Below are 21,607 nucleotides of genomic sequence, written 5' to 3' on the forward strand. Positions count from 1 at the left end.
ACTTGAATGCATTCCCTCTGACATCTACCCCCACAAGATTCACTCCATCCCAAAATCCTGCTTGTGGCCAACTCAATATGAGGAGAGTGGTACTGTAGCCAAGGTATTTCTAACAGGACCTCATCAATTCCCTCAGGAATGATGGGCAGAAATATTATCTCCTGATGAGATGGTGACCTGGATAGAGTAAATGGGATGGTCTGGTGTGTAACCTGTGAGGGCAGTGTCGACCCATTCACCACTCGTACGGTCACTGGTTGGGTGAGTATCACCAGAGGTATTGCGTGTTGTTGGGCGAAGGCAGAAGACATAAAATTGCCCTCCGCCCCAGAATCCACGCAAAGCTCTACCGAATAAGTGGATGAGCCAATGGTAATTATCCCCTTAAAGGACAATTTGGAGGCAAATGTTGCCGTGTCTAGTGAACCTCCACCTACTACCACTAGACGCTGACGTTTCCCTGACCGCTGGGGATATCTGGTGGCAAGATATCCTGACTGCCGGCAAACATGACAGACCCTAAGTGCACGAGCGGTCCGGGACTTAAATCCCGCTTGTGACACCTCCATGGCCTCCTATGACTTGGGCACCTGGACCGAAGATTCCAGAGGTTTGGCGAAGGTGGGAGCCAGCTGAAACCTCTGCCTACACTGGGCCCGCTCTATCCTCTGCTGGATAAAACCGAGGTCAATAAGAGTAGATACAGCTATTAGCTCCTCCAGTGTGGCGGGAATCTCCCCAATGGCCAGAGCGTCCTTAACATGGTCAGCCAGCCCCCTCCAAAATATAGGGATGAGGGCTTTGTCGACCACGCCAGCTCAGATGCTAAGGTGCGGAAGTGGACGGCAAAATGGCTGACCAAGGATGAGCCCTGAGTCAATGCCAACAGTTGGAGCGCCGTTTCAAGGGTGACCCGAGGTAATAAAAAGACCTGTTTCAGAGTGCTCAGGAACAGCAGAGCACTCTGCACCACATGATCGCCATGCTCCCACAAAGGTGTAGCCCACTCAAACTCCCTGTCCAACAGGAGAGACATAATGAATCCCACCTGTGCCCACTCTGTAGGGAAACGTGCAGCCAGGAGCTCGAGGTGTATAGAGCACTGGCTCATGAAACCCCTACAAGATTTGCCATCACCAGAAATTTTTTCTGGCAGCGGGAGGCTAGATAGGGTCGGAACAGGGGTGGCAGTGGACAAAGTTGCTGCAGCCATGCTAGCAGCCTGGACAGCTACTGTGGTAACATCCACAGCTGAGGTTGTGCGCTCAAGAGCCGCCAACCTGCCCTCCAGGTGCTGCGCTGCTGCATGTACCGCAAAGATTGCTGTTTGTCCGCCATTGCTAGCCAGACCCTGGCGCTATTATTACAGTAGGGCTAGCGGAATGCACCAAGTAAATATAGATGTTATTATTGGTGTGTTTGCAGCCCGGGGTCCACTGTGCAGGAATAACCTGCTGCTAGCAAATGACGGCACTATATGGCGGTAAAAGCGAGCTCTGTTACTTCACAGAGTCGCACAGAATGAAGACGCTGTGCCCTGTTAACGTCACAGGGGAGCACAGGTAACTGCTGAGCTGATGGCAGTCAGTGGTCACGCACTCAGAGAAGCACACAAAACACTCCTCTCCGGTGGAACAGGAATTATAGAGGCTATGAGCCAGCTCTGACTACATTCATACAAAACTCCTCACCGGAGGTGTCGGTATTCTAGGTGGCTTATTTCAGCCAAACCCTGTCCACATACAACCGTGAGCACAATAACAAAGCTCATACACATGTTGATACTAGCGCATGGCCATGCGGCCATGCAAAACTTTTATAGCTGCAGCAACTTCATGACCTTCCTAGAGGACCAATGGGAGCTGCTGCAGTACCTGAGCATGTGACTCCTGACCTCCAATGAGAGGTCTTACCTTGGGCATGCTCAGAAGGGGAAAAGCAGGACTTAGTCCCAGAGACGCCTGCTCGCTGCTGACCAGTACTGGCTATAATGGCAGAACCTGAAAGTACAGCAGTAACCAGGTGCAGAGTATCTGCCTGAGCCAGATGCTGGAACCGACATCTCCACTGAGGCTCCACTGCGGCTGGAGAAGGATGGGAGACTGCAGTGGAGATGGCTCGAGATTCCCCCTGGGCAGAGGTGGGAACTCGACACCTAACAGGGTGTTAAAGATAATTTTTGTGGAAAAAAAATGATTTTTTATTTTCACGGCTCTGCGTTAACTGTAGTGAAACACTTGGGGGTTCAAAGTTCTCACAACACATCTAGATAAGTTCCTTGGGGGGGTCTAGTTTCCAATATGGGGTCACTTGTGGGGGGTTTCAATGTTTAGGCACATTAGAGGCTCTCCAAATGCAACATGGCGTCCCATCTCAATTCCAGCCAATTTTGCATTGAAAAGTCAAATGGCACTCCTTCCCTTCCAAGCTCTACCATGCACCCAAACAATATGGGGTCACTCGTGGGGGTTTCCACTGTTTAGGTACATTAGGGGTTCTGCAAATACAATGTGACGCCTGCAGACCATTCTAAGTCTGCATTTCAAATGGCGCTCCTTCCCTTCCGAGCTCCGCTATGCGCCCAAACGGTGGTTACCCCCCACATATAGAGTATCAGCGTACTCAGGACAAATTGCACAACAAATTTCGGCATCCAATTTCTCCTGTTACTCTTGAAAAAATACAAAACTGGGGGCTAAAAAATATTTTTTGTGGAAAAAAATGAATTTTTATTTTCACGGCTCTGCGTTATAAACTGTAGTGAATGTAGAGGATTGGTCTGCACTCAGCTAGCAACAAATAAGGGGTGCTGGTGTAGTGGACCAAAAGTCCCAACTGTAGCAATTTAGGAAATACACCGCACTCACTAGTGGAATATAATGCAGAAAATTTTTAACAACTTATTGTGTATACAAGCACATGATTCGATATCCAATAAATAAAGTGAGAAGCGTTTCATAAATACAGACGTTTCGAATCCACCGGATTCTTACTCATATAACGCTGTGGAAAGAAAAAGCAGGTATACCAAACATGAATCATAAGCCAAAAGTAACTGATACCATCAAACTATTTACAGATTGTACATAACGGGCATAGAGCCCCAAAAGGTAGCCCCAAAGGACAAAACACGTTGAAGAAATAGAAGTAACACCAATATAGAACACGTGTCTAGTTAGGGTTGAGCGACCTTGACCTTTTTAGAGTCGAGTCGGGCTTCGTGAAACCCGACTATCTCAAAAGTAGAGTCGAGTGGAATCGGCCGATTATCGCGAAAAGTCGGGGATCGACCGAAACACGAAACCCAATGCAAGTCAATGGTGGAGCATAGTCGGCAGTGAGTGGAGGCAAGGAAAACATGTACAGAGCCCATGTTAATGGCAAAAACATCCATTCTTGTTACTGAAGCTTGTCACTCTTAATTTAGCTTATAATAATTGTAAGGCATTTGAAATTGGGGGTCATTTGGCTAAAGTTGTGGGGGGTAGGGCTGGTTCAAGTAGTTAGTGTGCCCAGTAAATCTGGACCACGTCACGGCAGTGGAGCAGGGAGAGGTAAGTATTTCAACTTTGCAAGTGCTGTGATCCTGAGCAAGCAGGGGGGGGCCCACTCGTTGGCATTGGCACTGGCACAGGGCCCCTCAAAGTACAGCGGTGTGTTTGCATGGCGGGGGCGCCTCCCACCGGCAGCAACACTTTTGCGTACTATGAGGGGCCCTGTGCCAGTGACGTCGCCAACGAGTATTCCTCCCCCTACCTGATGAAGGAACCTGCACCTTCATCTGCACCTTCCTCTTTGTCCCCGTGTAAGGTGGTATGGTATGCGGGAAGGGGGACCTGACTTTCAGCAGGGTCACAATCTTGCAGTGTAGCGTGCACGGGGAATGTTGAATTATGGGTCAATGTACCAGCAGACTCATCTATCACTGACTGGGCAATGGGCAGGATGAGGGGGAAACAGATATAGGCCCAAAGAATAAAGTGGGCTAAATGCAGTTCAAAATTGGTAACAGGACTAACCAGGGCGCATTGTTTTGTTCAGTGGAGGACAACTGGAATGAGAGGCTGACACAGAGAGTAGGCCCAAATCAGTAAGTATTCTAAATGCAGTTCAAAATTGGCAACAGTAGTAAACCGGCGGCACAGCTTTGTTCACTGTAGGAGAACAGCAAGGAGCGGCAGACACAGATAGAAGGCCCCAACCCAACTAGTAGTCCTAATGCAGTGTTGTTTTCAACAACTACTGAACGAGACCCAGAAGATCGAAGCAATGGAGATGAAACCTGGGGAACACCTTGGAGTGGAAGACACCGTCTTTACACCCCAGACCCTATTTGTAGGCCGAATGCAGTGTTGTTTTCAACAACTACTAAACGAGAGCCAGAAGATTGAAGCAATGGAGAGGCAACCTGGAGAACACCTTGGAGCGGAAGACACCATCTCTACACCCCAGACCCAACTTGTAGGCCGAATGCAGTGTTGTTTTCAACAACTACTAAACAAGAGCTTTAAGATTGAAGCAATGGAGAGGAAACCTGGAGAACACCTTGGAGCGGAAGACACCGTCTCTACACCCCAGACCCAACTTGTAGGCCGAATGCAGTGTTGTTTTCAACAACGACTAAACGAGAGCCAGAAGATTGAAGCAATGGAGAGGCAACCTGGAGAACACCTTGGAGCGGAAGACACCGTCTCTACACCCCAGACCCAACTTGTAGGCCGCATGCAGTGTTGTTTTCAACAACTACTAAACAAGAGCTTTAAGATTGAAGCAATGGAGAGGAAACCTGGAGAACACCTTGGAGCGGAAGACACCGTCTCTACACCCCAGACCCAACTTGTAGGCCGAATGCAGTGTTGTTTTCAACAACTACTAAACGAGAGCTAGAAGCTCTAAGCTATGGAGAGGAAACCTGGGGAACACCTTGGAGCGGCAGACACCGTTAGTAGGCCCTACCGAAGTAGTAGTAGTAGCCCCAATGCAGTTTTCAAATTCCTATAGGCTGAAAACCAGACTATTGACGCTCAGCTTTTTTAAAAGGAGGACAGCTGTATTGAGTGGCGCAGACAGACACAGGTAGTAGGCCTTAAACACAACACTTGGCTCAATTTAGTTTAAAAAAGGTTACAGGGGTACACAGGCAGCATTGGTCTGGTCAGTGGAGGACTAGTGGCAGGAGGGACCGCAGACAGGCGTAGTAGGCCTAACATAACAAAATTTGGCTGTAGGCACTTTTAAATTGGTTCCAGGGGTACACGGGCAGCAGTAGACAGGTCACTAGAGGACTAGTGGAAGGAGGGACCGCAGACAGGCATAGTAACATAGTAACATAGTAACATAGTAACATAGTTAGTAAGGCCGAAAAAAGACATTTGTCCATCCAGTTCAGCCTATATTCCATTATAATAAATACCCAGATCTACGTCCTTCTACAGAACCTAATAATTGTATGATACAATATTGTTCTGCTCCAGGAAGACATCCAGGCCTCTCTTGAACCCCTCGACTGAGTTCGCCATCACCACCTCCTCAGGCAAGCAATTCCAGATTCTCACTGCCCTAACAGTAAAGAATCCTCTTCTATGTTGGTGGAAAAACCTTCTCTCCTCCAGACGCAAAGAATGCCCCCTTGTGCCCGTCACCTTCCTTGGTATAAACAGATCCTCAGCGAGATATTTGTATTGTCCCCTTATATACTTATACATGGTTATTAGATCGCCCCTCAGTCGTCTTTTTTCTAGACTAAATAATCCTAATTTCGCTAATCTATCTGGGTATTGTAGTTCTCCCATCCCCTTTATTAATTTTGTTGCCCTCCTTTGTACTCTCTCTAGTTCCATTATATCCTTCCTGAGCACCGGTGCCAAAACTGGACACAGTACTCCATGTGCGGTCTAACTAGGGATTTGTACAGAGGCAGTATAATGCTCTCATCATGTGTATCCAGACCTCTTTTAATGCACCCCATGATCCTGTTTGCCTTGGCAGCTGCTGCCTGGCACTGGCTGCTCCAGGTAAGTTTATCATTAACTAGGATCCCCAAGTCCTTCTCCCTGTCAGATTTACCCAGTGGTTTCCCGTTCAGTGTGTAATGGTGATATTGATTCCCTCTTCCCATGTGTATAACCTTACATTTATCATTGTTAAACCTCATCTGCCACCTTTCAGTCCAAGTTTCCAACTTATCCAGATCCATCTGTAGCAGAATACTATCTTCTCTTGTATTAACTGCTTTACATAGTTTTGTATCATCTGCAAATATCGATATTTTACTGTGTAAACCTTCTACCAGATCATTAATGAATATGTTGAAGAGAACAGGTCCCAATACTGACCCCTGCGGTACCCCACTGGTCACAGCGACCCAGTTAGAGACTATACCATTTATAACCACCCTCTGCTTTCTATCACTAAGCCAGTTACTAACCCATTTGCACACATTTTCCCCCAGACCAAGCATTCTCATTTTGTGTACCAACCTCTTGTGCGGCACGGTATCAAACGCTTTGGAAAAATCGAGATATACCACGTCCAATGACTCACCGTGGTCCAGCCTATAGCTTACTTCTTCATAAAAACTGATTAGATTGGTTTGACAGGAGCGATTTCTCATAAACCCATGCTGATATGGAGTTAAACAGTTATTCTCATTGAGATAATCCAGAATAACATCCCTCAGAAACCCTTCAAATATTTTACCAACAATAGAGGTTAGACTTACTGGCCTATAATTTCCAGGTTCACTTTTAGAGCCCTTTTTGAATATTGGCACCACATTTGCTATGCGCCAGTCCTGCGGAACAGACCCTGTCGCTATAGAGTCACTAAAAATAAGAAATAATGGTTTATCTATTACATTACTTAGTTCTCTTAGTACTCGTGGGTGTATGCCATCCGGACCCGGAGATTTATCTATTTTAATCTTATTTAGCCGGTTTCGCACCTCTTCTTGGGTTAGATTGGTGACCCTTAATATAGGGTTTTCATTGTTTCTTGGGATTTCACCTAGCATTTCATTTTCCACCGTGAATACCGTGGAGAAGAAGGTGTTTAATATGTTAGCTTTTTCCTCGTCATCTACAACCATTCTTTCCTCACTATTTTTTAAGGGGCCTACATTTTCAGTTTTTATTCTTTTACTATTGATATAGTTGAAGAACAGTTTGGGATTAGTTTTACTCTCCTTAGCAATGTGCTTCTCTGTTTCCTTTTTGGCAGCTTTAATTAGTTTTTTAGATAAAGTATTTTTCTCCCTATAGTTTTTTAGAGCTTCAATGGTGCCATCCTGCTTTAGTAGTGCAAATGCTTTCTTTTTACTGTTAATTGCCTGTCTTACTTCTTTGTTTAGCCACATTGGGTTTTTTCTATTTCTAGTCCTTTTATTCCCACAAGGTATAAACCGCTTACACTGCCTATTTAGGATGTTCTTAAACATTTCCCATTTATTATCTGTATTCTCATTTCTGAGGATATTGTCCCAGTCTACCAGATTAAGGGCATCTCTAAGCTGTTCAAACTTTGCCTTCCTAAAGTTCAATGTTTTTGTGACTCCCTGACAAGTCCCCCTAGTGAAATACAGGTGAAACTGCACAATATTGTGGTCGCTATTTCCTAAATGCCCAACCACCTGCAGATTTGTTATTCTGTCAGGTCTATTAGATAGTATTAGGTCTAAAAGTGCTGCTCCTCTGGTTGGATTCTGCACCAATTGTGAAAGATAATTTTTCTTGGTTATTAGCAGAAACCTGTTGCCTTTATGGGTTTCACAGGTTTCTGTTTCCCAGTTAATATCCGGGTAGTTAAAGTCCCCCATAACCAGGACCTCATTATGGGTTGCAGCTTCATCTATCTGCTTTAGAAGTAGACTTTCCATGCTTTCTGCTATATTTGGGGGTTTGTAACAGACCCCAATGAGAATTTTGTTACCATTTTTCCCTCCATGAATTTCAACCCATATGGACTCGACATCCTCATTCCCTTCGCTAATATCCTCCCTTAAAGTGGACTTTAGACAAGACTTTACATAGAGACAAACCCCTCCTCCTCTCCGATTTTTACGATCCTTTCTAAACAGACTGTAACCCTGTAAGTTAACTGCCCAGTCATAGCTTTCATCTAACCATGTCTCGGTTATTCCCACTATGTCACAGTTACCTGTAGATATTTCTGCTTCTAGTTCTTCCATCTTGTTTGTCAGGCTTCTGGCGTTTGCGAGCATGCAGTTTAGAGGATTTTGTTTTGTTCCAATCTCCTCACTGTGGATTGTTTTAGAAATGTTCTTACCTCCCTTCTGAGTATGTTTTCCTGGGTCGTCTTTGTTCGAGTCTAATGTTTTTCTTCCCGTCCCCTCTTCTTCTAGTTTAACGCCCTCCTGATGAGTGTAGCGAGTCTTCTGGCGAATGTGTGTTTCCCAGGTTTGTTGAGGTGTAGTCCGTCTCTGGCGAGGAGTCCATCATACCAGTAATTCACACCGTGGTCCAGGAATCCAAATCCTTGTTGTCTGCACCATCTTCTTAGCCAGTTGTTTGCATCAAGGATCCTGTTCCATCTCCTGGTGCCATGCCCATCTACTGGAAGGATAGAAGAAAAAACTACCTGTGCATCCAGTTCCTGTACTTTCTTCCCCAACTCTTCAAAGTCCTTGCAGATTGTCGGTAGGTCCTTCCTTGCCGTGTCATTGGTGCCAACATGTATCAGAAGAAATGGGTGGACGTCCTTGGAGCTGAAGAGCTTTGGTATCCTATCGGTCACATCCTTGATCATCGCACCTGGAAGACAGCATACTTCTCTTGCAGTTATGTCCGGTCTGCAGATGGCTGCTTCTGTGCCTCTCAGTAGTGAGTCTCCCACCACCACCACTCTTCGTTGCTTCTTGGCTGTACTTTTTGCTGTCACTTGTTGCTGTGTGCCCTTTTCTTTTTTGCTTGCTGGTATTGCTTCATCCTTAGGTGTGCCATCTTCATCCTCTACAAAGATTTGATATCGGTTCTTCAGTTGTGTGGTTGGTGATTTCTCCATGGTCTTCTTGCTTCTTTTGGTCACATGCTTCCACTCATCTGCTTTTGGAGGTTCTCTGACACTTTTTGCACCTTCTGTGACCAGTAGAGATGCTTCTGTTCTGTCTAGAAAGTCTTCATTCTCTTTGATGAGTTTCAAAGTTGCTATTCTTTCTTCCAGACCCCGCACCTTTTCTTCTAAAAGGGCCACTAGTCTACACTTCTGACAGGTGAAATTGGATTCTTCTTCTGGTCGATCTGTGAACATGTAGCACATGCTGCAGCTCACCATGTAGGTTGTCACATCTGCCATGTTGCTCCTAGATCCTGCTGACTTGCTGTGTGTTTTCCTTCTTGTGTAATCTACTCAGCCAAGCTCTCTTGCAATAATGTCCTTACATTATTATTATATTATTATTATAGTAGGCCTGACATAACAAAATTTGGCTGTAGGCACTTGCAATTCTCTTGCAGGGGTACGCAGGCAGCATTGGTGTTGTCAGCGGAGGCCGATTGTAATGAGCTTCTGCCAGTTAGTACTCCAAAAAATAAATTGATGTTAATGTCTCGCATTACAACAAAACCAAAACACAAAAGGGTGGAATACTTAGGTACAGGGGTGGGCTCCTCTACTGAGTTTTAGACCTAGTAATTTGGCGCTAATTAGTTACTGGTGTAAATATAGGACACTGCCCCTGACTATGTTAAGTACCATCATACATGTCAACACATTGGTATTGTCAGTGCCAGGCATTGAATGATGTCAGCGCATAGACTAAACATCGGTGGAACTGTGAGAGATAATTGTGCAAGTGGTAGAGCAATGTTTGAGCTGGGGGGGGAACTCTCTTGTGGCCGGCGGTACAGGCCCAGGGCCCCTCATGTTACAACAGTGTGTCTGATGTTGGGTGCGCACCACCACCACCAGACACACTTTATTGTACTATGAGGGACCCAGTGGCAGTGCCGTCGACCAAAAGCGGGCACACCCACCTCTTCAGACAAACGGCACTCTCACGGGTGCTTGCGCCAAGTGGCGAGACCACGGCCCCGTGGGGGAAGTTTGGCCATTTAGGGAGGTGTAAACATGTCGTATGCTGGACAATCAGCTGCTGCAAATTACGCGATTGGAAAAGTCAGTCAGAGTAGTCCACAAGCAAGACCTTTTCATAGGAAAGCTAGGTGTCAGCCGGGCAAGGTGGGGCAAAAGAATTCGAAATCCAGTTGTGGTTCATTTTAATGAATGTTAGATCATCAACATTTTGGGTAGCCAGACGAGTCCTTTTTTTGGTTAACATTGAACCTGCAGCACTGAATACTCTTTCTGATAGGACACTAGCTGCCGGGCAAGCAAGCTCCTGCAATGCATATTCTGCCAATTCTGGCCAGGTGTCTAATTTGGATGCCCAGTAATCAAATGGGAATGACGGTTGAGGGAGAACATCGATAAGGGATGAAAAATAGTTAGTAACCATACTGGACAAATGTTGTCTCCTGTCACTTTGAATTGATGCTGCAGTACCTGTCCTGTCTGCGGTCATAGCAAAATCACTCCACAACCTGGTCAGAAAACCCCTCTGTCCAATGCCACTTCTGATTTCTGCACCTCTAACACCTCTGGTCTGCTGGCCCCTGCAGCTCGTGTGAGAACGATCACGGGCACTGTTTGCTGGGAATGCCTGAAGCAAACGGTCAACAAGAGTTGATTGTTTGGTTGCTAATATTAGTTCCAAGTTCTCATGTGACATAATATTTTGCAATTTGCCTTTATAGCAAGGATCAAGGAGGCAGGCCAACCAGTAATCGTCATCGTTCATCATTTTAGTAATGCGTGTGTCCCTTTTGAGGATACGTAAGGCATAATCCGTCATGTGGGCCAAAGTTCCAGTTGTCAAATCTGCGGTTGTGCTGGGTTGAGGGGCTGTTTCAGGCAAATCTACGTCACTTGTGTCCCTCAAAAAACCAGAACCCGGCCTTGCCACGCCACCAATTTCCCGTGGCCCCGGAAAAGCTTCCTCATTAAAAAAATACTCATCCCCATCATGCTCCTCATCCTCCTCCTCCTGTTTGCCCACTACCTCATCCTGTACACTGCCCTGACCAGACAATGGCTGACTGTCATCAAGGCTTTCCTCTTCCTCTGCTGCAGACGCCTCCTCCTTTATGTGCGTCAAACTTTGCATCAGCAGACGCATTAGGGGGATGCTCATGCTTATTATGGCGTTGTCTGCACTAACCAGCCGTGTGCATTCCTCAAAACACTGAAGGACTTGACACATGTCTTGTATCTTCGACCACTGCACACCTGACAACTCCATGTCTGCCATCCTACTGCCTGCCCGTGTATGTGTATCCTCCCACAAATACATAACAGCACGCCTCTGTTCCCACAGTCTCTGAAGCATGTGCAGTGTTGAGTTCCACCTTGTTGCAACGTCTATGATTAGGCGATGCTGGGGAAGGTTCAAAGACCGCTGATAGGTCTGCATACGGCTGGAGTGTACGGGCGAACGGCGGATATGCGAGCAAAGTCCGCGCACTTTGAGGAGCAGGTCAGATAACCCCGGATAACTTTTCAGGAAGCACTGCACCACCAGGTTTAAGGTGTGAGCCAGGCAAGGAATGTGTTTCAGTTGGGAAAGGGAGATGGCAGCCATGAAATTCCTTCCGTTATCACTCACTACCTTGCCTGCCTCAAGATCTACAGTGCCCAACCACGACTGTGTTTCTTTCTGCAAGAACTCGGACAGAACTTCCGCGGTGTGTCTATTGTCGCCCAAACACTTCATAGCCAATACAGCCTGCTGACGCTTGCCAGTAGCTGGGTCATAATGGGACAACTGGCGTGCAACTGTGGCAGCTGCGAATGGAGTGGTTGGGCGACTGCGGTCTGTGGACGAGCTCTCGCTTCTGCAGGAGGACGAGGAGGAGGAGGAGGGGGCGCGAACGGCTACAGCCAACTGTTTCCTAGACCATGGGCTAGGCAGAACTGTCCCAAAATTGCTGTCCCCTGTGGACCCTGCATCCACCACATTCACCCAGTGTGCCGTGATGGACACGTAACGTCCCTGGCCACGCCTACTGGTCCATGCATCTGTTGTCAGGTGCACCTTTGTATTCACAGATTGCCTGAGTGCATGGACGATGCGCTCTTTAACTTGCTGGTGGAGGGCTGGGATGGCTTTTCGCGAAAAGAAGTGTCGACTGGGTAGCCCGTAGCGTGATACAGCGTAGTCCATCAGGGCTTTGAAAGCTTCGCTTTCAACTAACCGGTAGGGCATCATCTCTAACGAGATTAGTCTAGCTATGTGGGCGTTCAAACCCTGTGTACGCGGATGCGAGGCTAAGTTCCTTTTTCTAACCAGAGTCTCATGTAGGGTGAGCTGGACTGGAGAGCTGGAGATCGTGGAACTAGCGGGGGTGCCGGTGGACATGGCAGACTGAGAGACGGTTGGAGACGGTATTGTTGCCGCCGGTGCCCTAGATGCAGTGTTTCCTACTACGAAACTGGTGATTCCCTGACCCTGACTGCTTTGGCCTGGCAAAGAAACCTGCACAGATACTGCAGGTGGTGCGGAAAATGGTGGCCTTACACTGACGGAAGGGATGTAGCGTTGCTGACTAGCTTCATTGGCCGAGGGTGCTACAACCTTAAGGGACGTTTGGTAGTTAGTCCAGGCTTGCAAATGCATGGTGGTTAAATGTCTATGCATGCAACTTGTATTTAGACTTTTCAGATTCTGACCTCTGCTTAAGATAGTTGAACATTTTTGACAGATGACTTTGCACTGATCAATTGGATGTTGTTTAAAAAAAAAAGCCAGACTGCACTCTTTCTAGCATCGGATCCCTTTTCAGGCATTGCAGACTGAGCTTTAACCGGATGGCCACGCTGTCCTCCAACAGGTTTTGGCTTTGCCACGTGTTTTGTGCCATCTACGGGCCCGGCAGATGGAACCTGTTGCGATGTTGATGCCTGCTGCGGCCCCTCCTCCTCCGCTTCAGAACTACTGCCGCCTGCACCCTGTTCCCCCAATGGCTGCCAATCGGGGTCAACAACTGGGTCATCTATAACCTCCTCTTCTAGCTCGTGTGCAACTTCGTCTGTGTCACTGTGTAAGTCGGTGGTATAGTGTTCGTGACGGGGCAACATAGTCTCATCAGGGTCTGATTCTGGATCAGTACCCTGCGAGGGCAATGTTTTGGTCTGAGTCAAAGGACCAGCATAGTAGTCTGGCTGTGGCTGTGCATCAGTGCACTCCATGTCAGATTCAACTTGTAATGGGCATGGCCTGTTAACTGCTTCACTTTCTAAGCCAGGGACGGTATATGTAAAGAGCTCCATGGAGTAACCCATTGTGTCAACTGCTGCATCCTTCTCTGTTGCTGTTTTTGCTGAAGAGGACAAGGAAGCGACTTGTCCCTGACTGTGAACATCCACTAACGACGCGCTGCTTTTACATTTACCAGTTTCAGAAGAGGAGGCAAAAGAGCTAGAGGCTGAGTCAGCAAGGTAAGCCAAAACTTGCTCTTGCTGCTCCGGCTTTAAAAGCGGTTTTCCTACTCCCAGAAAAGGGAGCGTTCGAGGCCTTGTGTAGCCAGACGATGAACCTGGCTCCACAGCTCGAGACTTAGGTGCTATATTGTTTTTCCCACGACCACCCGATGCTCCACTACCACTACCATCATTACCAGCTGGCAATGAACGCCCACGGCCACGACCTCTTCCACCAGACTTTCTCATTGTTTTAAAAACGTCACCAAACTAACGGTATTTGTTACTGTCAAACAACTTACAAGGTGAACTCTAACTTCTGTATGATTTAGGTATCCCTTTATAGGTGGATGAGACCGCAAGGAAAATCAGGCACAATGTTACACACTGTTTTCTGTGGCACCAAATGAGAGAGATGCCACACACGCAGGACTGTCACTCAAGCACAAAGGCCAATATTAATCTCCCACTGTTTTTTTTTTTTTCAGGGAGAATTTAGATGCCAAATTTAAAAAAAAAAAAAACTAGGCTTTCTATGGCCCACTATTTAAGATAGATGGCACAATCAGGACTGGCAGACAAGCAGAAAGGCCAATATTAATCTCCCACAGGTTTTTTTTTTATTTTTTCAGAGAGAATTTAGATACCAAATTAAAAAAAAAAAAAAAAAGGCTTACTATGGCCCACTATTTAAGAGAGATGGCACGCACAGGACTGGCACTCTAGCAGAAATGCCAATCTTAATCTCCCACAACTTATTTTTTTAGGGAGAATTAAAAAAAAAAAAAAAAGGGACTGTCCTACAATTACTATCTCCCTGCAGTAATCTCAGCCAGGTATGGCAGGCAGCAATAAGAAGGAGTGGACTGCTGCACAAATTACATCAAAAGTGTGGACAAACAAAAAAGATAGCTGTGCAGAAAGGAAGGAACAACAGGATTTGTGCTTTGAAAAAAGCAGTTGGTTTGCACAGCGGCGTACACACAGCAATGCAGCTATCAGGGAGCCTTCTAGGGCAGCCCAATGAGCTACAGCGCTGAGGAAAAACAAATGTAGCTTCCCCTGTCCCTGCAAACAAAAGGTGGTGTTGGACAGTGGAAATCGCTACAGCACAAGCGGTTTGGTGGTTAATGGACCCTGCCTAACGCTATCCCTGCTTCTGACGAAGCGGCAGCAACCTCTCCCTATGCTCAGATCAGCAGCAGTAAGATGGCGGTCAGCGGGAACGCCTCTTTATAGCCCCTGTGACGCCGCAGACAGCAAGCCAATCACTGCAATGCCCTTCTCTAAGATGGTGGGGACCAGGGCCTATGTCATCAGGCTGCCCACACTCTGCGTCCACCTTCATTGGCTGTGAAATGGCACTTTTCGCGTCATTGAAACGCGACTTTGGCGTGAAAGTCGCGTACCACATGGCCGACCCCACACAGGGATCGGGTCGGGTTTCGTGAAACCCGACTGTGCCAAAAGTCGGCGACTTTTGAAAATGAACGATCCGTTTCGCTCAACCCTAGCACTAGTATCTTTAAAGGGAACCTGTTACCTGAATTTGGTGGGACAGGTTTGTGTTCATATGGGCGGGGTTTTCGGGTGTTTGATTCACCCTTTCCTTACCCACAGGCTGGGTCCCCCAAATTCAGGTTCCCTTTAATATAATGTGGTATATTACTGACACTTTTCAAACCCACTGCATAATAGCCACTATGCTAGCAATTTTTTTAATGAAAAATAAGAATTAGCAGCAGAGTTTAATTTTCTTGGCACAGTAGACCCTTCATACTTTATAAATTTCTTTGAATACATAAGCTATGGCAATATGACATTGACAGATAAAAAACTTTAGCACAATAATTTAGCATTCAAGATTCATAAAAATTTAAAAGATCAATAAAAATATTAATAAAAAAAATAGTTTGCAATATAAATTAGATTATCTTTTAACCTTTTCATAACTTGGTTATTTTTTTTCTTTTTCCTCACCTTTTTTTTTTTTTTAAAGCCATAGCATTTTTCTAATTTCTGAGTAAAAATAGCTATATGATAACACATTTATTGAGTGGATATGATTGACACCATTCATTTAAAAATATGATTTAATAAAACTAAGAAATAAATATTCTAAGTGGCGTGAAATGGAGTAAAGAAAAATTAAAGCAGACATTTTTTCTGGGGTCTAATTTTATGCCATTCATTGTTGGGTGAAAGATACCTGACACCATGATTATTCCAGATCAATACTACAATGGTATTGTCAATTTTACAGCTTTTTTATATTTTAGTGGTTTTAAAAAAATTCCAAACTTTGTAAACAATAAAAATGGTTAATGTAGCTATTTTTCAGACCTGTAAGTTTTAATTTTTTTTTTTTTATTACTGGACTTGAGAGGGCTTGTTAACTTGCATGGCTGATTTCTATTTTTATTTGTTCTATTTAGGAATACAAGCAATGTTTTGATAACTTTTTAGTGCTTTTTTTTGGGGGGGGGAGGTGCAGTGACTAAAAAAAACAGCAATTATTGCATTTCATTTTTTTCTTTTAATGATATTTACCATATGGGTTAATTAATTTTATATTTTCAAAAATCATAGTTTTGAAAATGTCACTTTATCAAATAATTTTAAAGTTGATTCACGCATTATTTTTTTGTTGTTGTTTTACTTTTCACTTATTGTTTATTTCCTTAATCTGTGATAGATTGATAATTTGTACTATAAAATCCATTACAACAATATTGTAGTATATAGTAAAAAAAATTTGAGGAGAAGAAATATAAACCTGCTCACCCGTGATGCATAAGATGAGCTTCGGAAGCACGGACCCACTGTGTCCAGGCATGTAGAATCCAAAAGAAGAAAATGTCCAGCTTCACCGAATCCATGAAAAAAGGTTTCTTTATTCACAAACTTGTAGCATAGCTCCATTTGTAAGAGAATGCCTAATTAGATTTCCTTGGCTTATCTATGGACTCATCACACTTCCCACCCCTTAACAAATGTCCTACTGTAGTTTTCTAGGTTGTGCTTTCTTCTTTTTAATCTATTTGTAATCTTGCCTGATGAAGGAGCCACTGTGCTCTGAATGCTTGCAAACATATTATTTTCTGGATAGCCAATTGGGCAGAAAAGTATTCACATCGATTTTTCTGGCTAACATGGTACCACAATATAATTTGTTATTGTACATCATAGCATAGAGGATACAAACTTCAGAACAAACCATATGGGTGTGAATCTCAACGCGTTTCTGGAGACTAAGCTCCCTTAATCGTGACCATGTTCATGATTAAGGGAGCTTAGACTCCAGAAACGCGTTGAGATTCACACCCATATGGTTTGTGCTGAAGTTTGTATCCTCTATGTTACAAGTTTGTGAATAAAGAAACCTTTTTTTCATGGATTCGGTGAAGCTGGACGTTTTCTTCTTATAGCAAAAAAATGTCAAATTCCTATAAATCTCAGCAAAAGGTTGACCTTCACAGGTGTACAAAGATCCTATCGACAGGCACTCAGCTGCCTAGGCAACTCATTAGCATCCCACAATTACTCTAGGGGCCAAGCTATGGTAGCTAGAATGGATGCACCCACTACAGAGTTTGACAACAGCATTTAGGTAGTTAAAGTAATCAGTACTAGCTGTGAGAGACAGGCACTTGCTGTTTAACACAGCTGGCACCTGCACATACACCTGCACCTTATGTGTGACATAAATGTTTGTCACATCTGCAAAGAGTTATTGAAACACACAAAATAAAAAACATATATATATATTTACTTAAGCTGTAGAATAATGATACATATTAAAATGTCTTATTCCTATACATTCATTGCTTTCAAAAATAATATCAGCTGTAAGTACTTGTAAAAGTGACATTTGATTAAAAGCTGATCACAAATTTCCAGCTGCTCTACGTGCAGCAACTGACTGTCTTGTAGGATGACTTGACAAACTGTTCAATAATTGGTTGTTTGGGAGAATCAGATCTGTTTTTAATTAGAGGGAAAGGGTTTTGAAACAAATGTTTGTTGGTAGTAAATTCTTTTGTTTACCTAGCTGTGCAGCTGTGATTGCATTACAACATTGCTGCTTTCTCATTGAGTAATTTGTATTTCTTTTCCTTGAATTTTAAAATGACGTGAAGCCAGGCACACAAAACTTAGAATGGAGGTATTCATAAGGTTCTTGTATACTACAAGACAACACTGCATTTCCAAGTTACCCATTAATCACTATCTGTTGTACAGTATATATTTTGATCTACTATAATTATGCATAAAATCTAATTACTCAAACTTTACACTGCAGACACCTCAGACTTTTTTTTCAATAAATCTTTCCAAACTTCACACTCAACTAGGTAAACCTACACCACATTTCAATAAAACATATCATTTGTATGCCCTAAGAATTGGCATTGTCCCATGCAAATATAAAATCACCTTAATCATAATACATATGATTCATGAGACATTATAAGAACTAAAAATACCATTGACCTCATCATAGCAGAAGTGAGTTAAATAGTAGATAACACATGTTTTAATATTGATATTTTCAAAACTATGTTTCTCTTAAAACTTACCTTAGAGACTGTAAGTTATAATTAGGGGTCACATATTGGATTGTCATGTTTAAAATGGGAATTGTCGATTTGACATGTATGTTTTAGTAAATAATTGTATTTCCCATAATTTAAATTTTCTGGCCTATCATATTTTCTTACATTTGCCTATTATGCCCCCTATCTATTTATAAATATGTAGATAACTGCAATGTATTGACAACATTCTTATGAATGGCTCACTATTATTCTAGAGCTGAAACTTTACAAAGCTATTGGTCAATAAGGTGCCCCATTTATTAAATCTTTAATTGGAGTGCTGCCTACATTATATCTTTATACACTAACAATTGTTTTTCACCATTTGGTTACACGTCCTACATGTCCTTGCAAAATCTGACAGGCTTATCTCCCTTGAGCCCATTTGGAACTTTTGAAAACAACAATTGCAAAGAAAGGTGCTAGCTGTCGATTTGGATGACTTTTCTAACTAGGACATCATTGATTGACAGTTGCAAAGGCAGCTGCCAGCATCAGATCTTGATGATTTTTTTTTCTGAAGTGTATTCATCAGTCTACAACATAGTTCAGACAATTTTTAACAACATAATTTATTTGTATTCCAAGGCGTGTAAATGTGTGGTGCTTATACTCAAAACTGAATCAAGAAGTTTTGAAGATTTTGTTTCCATCTTTTCATCATTTGCATACAATTAACATGCCTATCCATCCTGAGATTTCCATAACTTTATGCCCTTTCCTTCTTGGTGTTAATATGTAAATATTGAGGTATGTATATGTGTACTGCTTTCATCAGATATATTTCCAGTTATGTTACACAAATATATTTGTGATTTGAAAGGAATTGTAATTGAAACTGTTATCTCCATCTCATGCTGAGCATCTGATATAAGAACAAGCATGTAAAATCAATATATTGGCAAACTTAAACCCAAAGGACATAAATACCAATCAGTCATACATGTTTCTTATTTGACAGATAATAGTTATATGGATGATGCCATCACCTTTGCGTTTTCTAATTAAACAATACAACCAGTTGTTATTCTAGTTTTATGTGGCAAAGCAGCCCCTCGTTCAGCAATGAAGGGCTTTTCTGATATTTGATAAGAGGTACAGTCACAATGATATTATAATTTTTTGGTACTACAAATTATCTTTGCTGCTTACTGTATAAGCATCCATGATTGTTTCCATTCCAAGCCGTTCTTAACATTATCCGGTAACTGAAATGACACCAAGATGGAAAATAATTTCTAATAATAATAAAAAGTAGATTTTTTTTGTAAAGATCTATCTTTGTTTTAAATGTATATCTTTCTTTACAGATTTAGATCTTTGAAATGGTATCGATAAACCAACAAAATATGATTTATGTGAGAAAAGGTAGTTCAACTGGCAAATTGCCCCTGAGATGTAAAAATTTAATTTGTCAACATGCTTACATCATATCTTCAATCACTGTCCAGACAGCAGCAACTTGTAGGGACAAAGACCTGGAGACGGCAGGCACATTGAAATGAGAAGACGTGGACTGATTAGAGTTCACCCTGTGCAGAATTGTCTCGGACAGCTCAGCAATCAGATTATTAAGTCTGATACCAGCTACTCTCTCTCTTCACTGGGATTAGCATGAAAATTTTGATATGGATCGATAAGCAATCTTTCCTTTATAAAGAATCTCTGCAAGCTTCATTAATCTGTGTGTATGTTTACGTCAACGAATTAAGACATCTTGATTACTGCCAGTTTTCCTGGATTCTTCATCTAAAAAAAAAAATCTCATATAAATTTATTTAATAAAAGCTTCACATAAAAACTTTGATAAACACTTTAGTTAAGAGGTTTTTTTTTCAGTTTGTTTTTAATGTTTACTTTGCCAAGAAAAAAGAAAAAAAGTGTTTCTTTCTTCTAGGAGAATATTGGTAAGTGTTCATCTAATATACAGTTAGGGCCAGAAATATTTGGACAGTGACACAAGTTTTGTTATTTTAGCTGTTTACAAAAACATGTTCAGAAATAAAATTATATATGTAATATGGGCTGAAAGTGCACACTCCCAGCTGCAATATGATAGTTTCCACATCCAAATCGGAGAAAGGGTTTAGGAATCATAGCTCTGTAATGCATAGCGTCCTCTTTTTCAAGGGACCAAAAGTAATTGGACAATGGACTCTAAGGGCTGCAATTAACTCTGAAGGCGTCTCCCTCGTTAACCTGTAATCAATGAAGTAGTTAAAAGGTCAGGGGTGGATTCCAGGTGTGTGGTTTTGCATTTGGAAGCTGTTGCTGTGAGCAGACAACATGCGGTCAAAGGAACTCTCAATTGAGGTGAAGCAGAACATCCTGAGGCTGAAAAAAAAGAAAAAATCCATCAGAGAGATAGCAGACATGCTTGGAGTAGCAAAATCAACAGTTGGGTACATTCTGAGAAAAAATGAATTGACTGGTGAGCTTGGGAACTCAAAAAGGCCTGGGCGTCCACGGATGACAACAGTGGTGGATGATCGCCGCATACTTAATTTGGTGAAGAAGAACCCGTTCACAACATCAACTGAAGTCCAGAACACTCTCAGTGAAGTAGGTGTATCTGTCTCTAAGTCAACAGTAAAGAGAAGACTCCATGACAGTAAATACAAAGGGTTCACATCTAGATGCAAACCATTCATCAATACCAAAAATAGACAGGCCAGAGTTAAATGTGCAGAAAAACACCTCAAGAAGCCAGCTCAGTTCTGGAAAAGTATTCTATGGACAGATGAGACAAAGATCAACCTGTACCAGAATGATGGGAAGAAAAAAGTTTGGAGAAGAAAGGGAACGGCACATGATCCAAGGCACACCACATCCTCTGTAAAACATGGTGGAGGCAACGTGATGGCATGGGCATGCATGGCTTTCAATGGCACTGGGTCACTTGTGTTTATTGATGACATAAGAGCAGACAAGAGTAGCCGGATGAATTCTGAAGTGTACCGGGATATACTTTCAGCCCAGATTCAGCCAAATGCTGCAAAGTTGATTGGACGGCGCTTCATAGTACAGATGGACAATGACCCCAAGCATACAGCCAAAGCTACCCAGGAGTTCATGAGTGCCAAAAAGTGGAACATTCTGCAATGGCCAAGTCAATCTCCAGATCTAAACCCAATTGAGCATGCATTTCACTTGCTCAAATCCAGACTTAAGACGGAAAGACCCACAAACAAGCAAGACCTGAAGGCTGCGGCTGTAAAGGCCTGGCAAAGCATTAAGAAGGAGGAAACCCAGCGTTTGGTAATGTCCATGGGTTCCAGACTTAAGGCAGTGATTGCCTCCAAAGGATTTGCAACAAAATATTGAAAATAAAAATATTTTGTTTGGGTTATGTTTATTTGTCCAATTACTTTTGACCTCCTAAAATGTGGAGTGTTTGTAAAGAAATGTGTACAATTCCTACATTTTCTATCAGATATTTTTGTTCAACCCTTCAAATTAAACGTTACAATCTGCACTTGAATTCTGTTGTAGAGGTTTCATTTCAAATCCAATGTGGT

The sequence above is a fragment of the Ranitomeya imitator genome, chromosome 6 (genome assembly GCF_032444005.1).
Source record: "Ranitomeya imitator isolate aRanImi1 chromosome 6, aRanImi1.pri, whole genome shotgun sequence".
In the NCBI taxonomy this organism is placed as follows: domain Eukaryota; kingdom Metazoa; phylum Chordata; class Amphibia; order Anura; family Dendrobatidae; genus Ranitomeya; species Ranitomeya imitator.